Raw genomic sequence first — 5,537 nt, 5'->3', positions numbered from 1 at the left:
GTCCAGAAATGTGCAGTTCTAGGCACAGCCAAGATACTGGAGGAGAACCTCAAGGTCCCAGGCCTCTGGTTGAGAGAGATTAAAATGTTTTTAATTGTATAGCTTTGGGACCTTAAATGACCTTGACAACAAATCTAACAAGGTATGTTTGCTTATATCAGAACAGAAGATGTACATTTCTTTCTCTTTTTCATGAAGTCAAATTTTTGTTTTCATGCCACAACAGGAAACAAACCATCACCTTTATCTGTCGACACTCACTAAGGACAAGGCCTGTTTGCTTGAGAGAAGTGAGGCAGCTGATAATGACTGCTGGGGCCGGGGACTTTCCTTTAATAACCGACTCTGGGTGATGCAGAAGCTTCAGCATTCATGACAGGAACACCTCAGCAGCTGTTATCATTTACTGATTACATTATTGTGCTGCTTGCAAACTCCTTTTGGCATTGTTACAGGACAGAACCATGCTGCTGCTGCTGTCCTCGTCTTTGTCTCCCTTCACTCAGGATCTGACAGGAAAACATCCAACCTGGACTTCATGCTTCCAGTCATCAAATTTTACAGAGATGAATTTTTTTCTCCACTAAGCCTTGTAAATTGTGGCTCATGAAAACATATTTCATGCTTGTCAAGGTTGCAAAAAGAGCTGAAATTAATTTGAATTGCAAGCAATAGAAGTCATTTTAGCTGATTTTTGAAAGCTGTCATTGTGAATGACTTTTTTTTTCTAAAATCCCGAATTTACCAAAAACTGTCAATCCCCATGAACTTTAAACTTTATTATACATTATCATGCAACCTTATGCTTTGATGTATTGAACAAGGATGAAGTGCAGAATAATAAATGGTTTTCTACATTTTTACAGAAAACTCTAAAAAAGTGGCTTGTATTTGTATTCAATCGCCCTGAGTCGATATTTTATAGATTTTTGAACATTTTACTGCAAAATGTGACTGCCATGTTTCATCAATATAATGCTGTCATCAGATTGAATTGTTTTAATTTAAACAAAGGCTCACTTCTCAAAACTGTTGTCTAAATTTCATAACTGAATTGTCAACAAAATCTCCCTTCCAGCTGTGGATATGGGACTTCTGGCTGCTATTGAAATGATCCATTGTTTCTGATTTTCTCCAGTAGTCATTGGATCAGAGGCACAGGCCAACCTACAGGATAAATGAACACGTGTTTATATACATTCAACACAATTATTTTTGGACATTTATTCAATTTATTTTTTCAGTGCATTTTTATTTTAATCTGTCATCTGTTTAGCACCACCGATTACACTGCAAAAACACCAAATCATACCAAATATTTTTTTGTCTAGTTTTAGTGCAAATATACTAGTACATTCGAAATGAGAGAAAATTAACTTACAAGTAACTTTTCAGTAAGATATAGAAGCTTGTTTTAAGTCAATAATACTTTAATATTGTACAAGTTTCACTGTCATATGATCTCATTTGCAATAAGGGAACATGTCTTGTTAAATACAGGATCTATGGAGTATTGTCAAGATGAGACACCAGAGTGAGCCAGCTATGAAAGCAATGAGGGATTCCAGCCTGGTTGACTCCATGACACGTTGCATTAATGCAATAATTCATGCAAAAAAAAAACAAAGTGCATATAAATAGAAGTGAACTTATTTCTCTAAGCCTAAAATATTTTTTCTGGATCTAATCTTAAAATTTTCTGAGACACTGAATTTTGTCTAAACCATAATCATCAAAATTACAAGAAATAAAGGCTTGAAATATTTCACTGGAGGTGTAATGAATGAGTTTCGCTTCCTGGAATGAATGTCAAAATATTGAACTTTCATGATATTCTACTGCTGTGAGATTTGGTTACCACAGAAGCTTTACAAAAAAATATATTTCTGAAGAAGCTGATGCTCAATTTTTGATCTGCTGCAGATTCCCAGCTCTTCTTACCATCAGCCTGACACAAACACCTCAGAAGCAACAGCTCTGCTGCGCTTGAAGGTCAATCTGACTCGTTTTTTCAGTAATCTCCAGATCAGATCAAGGTCTGCTGGAGCCTCCAACTTTCTCCTCCAAAAGAGTTTTTTTCCAACCCGATCCTAATTTGCTTCTGCCTTCTCATAGATTCCTCTCCATCATGTGTTCTCTAGAAGAAATTCAGAATGTCTAAGCTCTGCCTGCAGTGCTGCCTTCTAGAACAGCAGTCATAAAATGTAACAGCTTTATAAAAAGTGATACGCACACAAGGCTATACAAATGCATATGTTCAGTATTATACAATAAATTAGAATATACATTATGTTGAGTCTAGTTAAAATGAAAGCACCATTCTTCTTTGTGTAATCTATATAATGTGTTTCACTTAGAGATAAAGTTTCTAAAAGAAATCAGCTTTTCAATAATATTCTAAAACAGAAATAATTATCATTATTATCTCACAGTGGATGAAATTCAGGTGTAACAGCAGCGAATCAAGGCTCAGTAGGAACATGCAGATTCACATAGAGGTAAAAAAAATGTAAAAATAGAAATAAGACTTTAGAGTAAAGGCAGATTTACAACATAATATGAATAGTACTGATCTCATTAAATGTGACATACTTGGGTATAAATAAATGTGCATCTTATTAGAATAATAAAAATACACTTCAAAATGTGTGTGTACACTTGTGCATAGCATAAAACATACTTTCATAATGTCATACTTGAACTATACCACAAAGTTGTGACAGCCAGACTGAAAATCCAGGTAGGAGGCGCGGCAGATAAAGAAAAATGTACCAAAGTAAAGTTTTGATGTTATGTTAACAATGTTGGCAAAGTAAAGAGCTGTAGAGTTTTTATCATCTCAAAGAAAGACTTTAAGTTCCTTAAAGGGCAGCCGTCCAGCACATTGCTAAGCCTGAGCTTCATTAATGAGTTCTGGCTAATGATGGCTGCATACACACCGCTCCTGCATGGCTGACTCTTCTCCCCCTCAGTGTGACCTTCTAAAGGATAACAATAACTCATGTCTTCTCTCTTGTTGATTACAATATGAGCATCACAACTAGGTCACTTATCATGCCTGAAACATGCACAAATGAGCATCAGCATAAAAATGAAAACAATGCACCAAATTCCCTTTCAGTCCATGGATATTTCATCCATAAGTGAAATATTTGGACCTAATATTTCCATCCAGTTACTATAAGGCTGGTTTGTCCAGGAGGTATCAAATGTCATCTTCTTCAAGGACATCCTGAAGGTCAGTTTTTATCATTTTGTTCCCAAACCTTTCTGTGCCACAGCCCCCCTGACCGGGGACCCCTCTGCAAATACACTAACGATGCTACAAAATATGTAAAGAAACATTGAATTTTACATTTTCCTTCTCACGTTTATAAACTATTCAATAATTATCTCATTCATTTAGCATAACTGCTGCCTCATACATTTTGAGTAGAAACAAGTTCTGTGGTGGATTTTTTTTAAAATCAGGAAATATACTATGATTTTATTAATCTGATGCTGACTATATAACCTGATCAAATCCCCTCTATGGGAAAGAAAATATGTAATATTTTTATAGAATTACATATCACATATAAATTTGGCAGGCAGTCAATCAGAAAGAGGAGCATTTCAAATAAGTTTCTCGAATTCATTTGGCTATTTCCATCTTCAATAAGTCATTTACACTTATATACTTTAACTCTCAGCTGGGATTTGAACCCAGGACTGTTTTGCTGCAACACAACGGTTGTAGCATGTGCAGGACTGCAGCACAGAGCTCAAATTCAAATGTTTTTAACAAGGAATTAATTGATTAATTGCCATGCTAAACATTTGTTGAGGTATTCTTGGGCAATATGATTTCACTAGTGTTTATACTAAAGTCTGCACATGCCATCTTTATCTGCATTATAACTTCCTCTAAACTGATGAGCAGATTAATATTTCTGATTTATTTATTGATCAGGTTTTAATGTTCATCCTGTTCCTTGTTTGGGCTGATCTCTGTTTTGCACTTTGAAGAAGTCGGATGAATTTTCCGTTACACAGTAAATTAACTCTGCCCTCTGAATCAGCAGGACTGAAAACCTCTGAACACATTATCATTTTTGCTTGATCCTCTGTTATTTAAGTGAAGTTGGGTGGAAGTGTTTTGACCTTATTTTTCACTTAATGCCTGTCTTTTATGTGCTCCAGTGCTCACTGCAGTCCTCTGGGCTTCTACTTAAAATAAAAAAGAAAGCTGTGCAGCAAGGTTGTTTTTTTTCACTGCAGGTACAAGTGTGAAATGTCGAAAATTGATTTAGTCACTTTATGAGTTGTGAAAACAATAGCCCCCAAATGTCACAAATAATCAAACGTCTGATGCTGTTTTATGCCTGACTTCCCAAGGACCTTTATCACCATCTGTGTGTTTCACCATTAAGAGCCGATATGTAGAATTGAAACTGGCCCAGAGGTAGAGTCATAACCTTCACTGGACCAAATTATGTTACCTATCAACTGTTCACTGAAACCCATTTTTCAAACCATTACTGATAGACAGAAAACAAAATAATTTATTTTAAGGTAGCCTGTAATTGTGTCCTTCCCAAGAGAGGAAAGAGTGGGACTGTAGTCTTTATACTATGTATTTGAACTGCATTTTGTTATTTTTATGGTCTTCACCTTCCATCATGACATTGGGCTAATCAACAAGCCCTTCGTTAAGTCTGTATAACCTTTGACTGACATTATTTACAAACCCTCCAGAACTCAGCTCTCCACAAACTACTTAGCAACATGCTAGCATTAGCAGCCACAGCGTCAGGGTTAGGATGTCTCGGAGATGGACATCAGAAATGCGTAAAACCAAAAAGGTTTGGCGGTTGGAGAGGGTATGTCATCCCCCCACCACCACTTATATTGTGGGTAAAAAACAATCAACATTGACCAAAAGGTGGTGCTATAGAGCCTGGTAGGGTCACATGGGAGGAGTGAGGGCACATTCTATTCAAAGTCCACATGTGACCCTCTTTTGATGCTTGAAGCATCTCAGAAGACCACCCCCCACTTTGAGAAGGCCAGCCCACTCTCCCCAACACCTGAACGTTCAAAAAGGTGACAGTATTCAAGCACTCCTCTCCTGATGAGAATAATCACCAAATCAAAAATAAAAAAAACTTGAAATTGGTGAAAAATTATCATACATGGATGCAGTGACACCTGGAGGAAGTTTCACGTAGTTACAATGAGGCACCAGGGGAAGGTCACCTCTAGGATAGACCCTCTGACCTTGGCTGAGGTCGAACAGAGTCCACCCACAGTACCACCGTCGTCAACCATTAATGTATCGTGGCATCAACTTTTTAACTTTTATGCCTCTTTTCCCCAGAACAGTCATGTCCTGGATGGGAACCTACACCAAGGTGTTAAAGTATTTCCTCTTATCACTGTACATTCATACAGTTTCATACACAATATTATTTCCCTCTTAATTCTACAACCTTCAACAAGTCTGGCTATTATACAGTCTTTCATTGTTGTCTTATATTTTATTGTCCATTCATAAA

At 36.8% G+C, this 5,537-nt stretch overlaps 1 long non-coding RNA gene across 1 annotated transcript in view; it reads left to right on the top strand.

The window, feature by feature from the left end:
* LOC106936979 (uncharacterized) overlaps window positions 1-870 on the top strand; it is a 6,486-nt gene extending 5,616 nt beyond the window's left edge. Inside the window, exons 4-5 of the long non-coding RNA XR_001422282.1 lie at window positions 227-349; window positions 507-870. This is a non-coding gene — a long non-coding RNA (uncharacterized LOC106936979). The remainder of the gene's footprint in view (window positions 1-226; window positions 350-506) is intronic.
* Window positions 871-5,537: the final 4,667 nt, after the last annotated feature.

The sequence above is a fragment of the Poecilia latipinna genome, unplaced genomic scaffold (genome assembly GCF_001443285.1).
Source record: "Poecilia latipinna isolate Pla-1442-1.1 unplaced genomic scaffold, P_latipinna-1.0 Scaffold2253, whole genome shotgun sequence".
NCBI lineage: Eukaryota > Metazoa > Chordata > Actinopteri > Cyprinodontiformes > Poeciliidae > Poecilia > Poecilia latipinna.
This window is presented reverse-complemented; position numbering and strand designations above follow the sequence as displayed.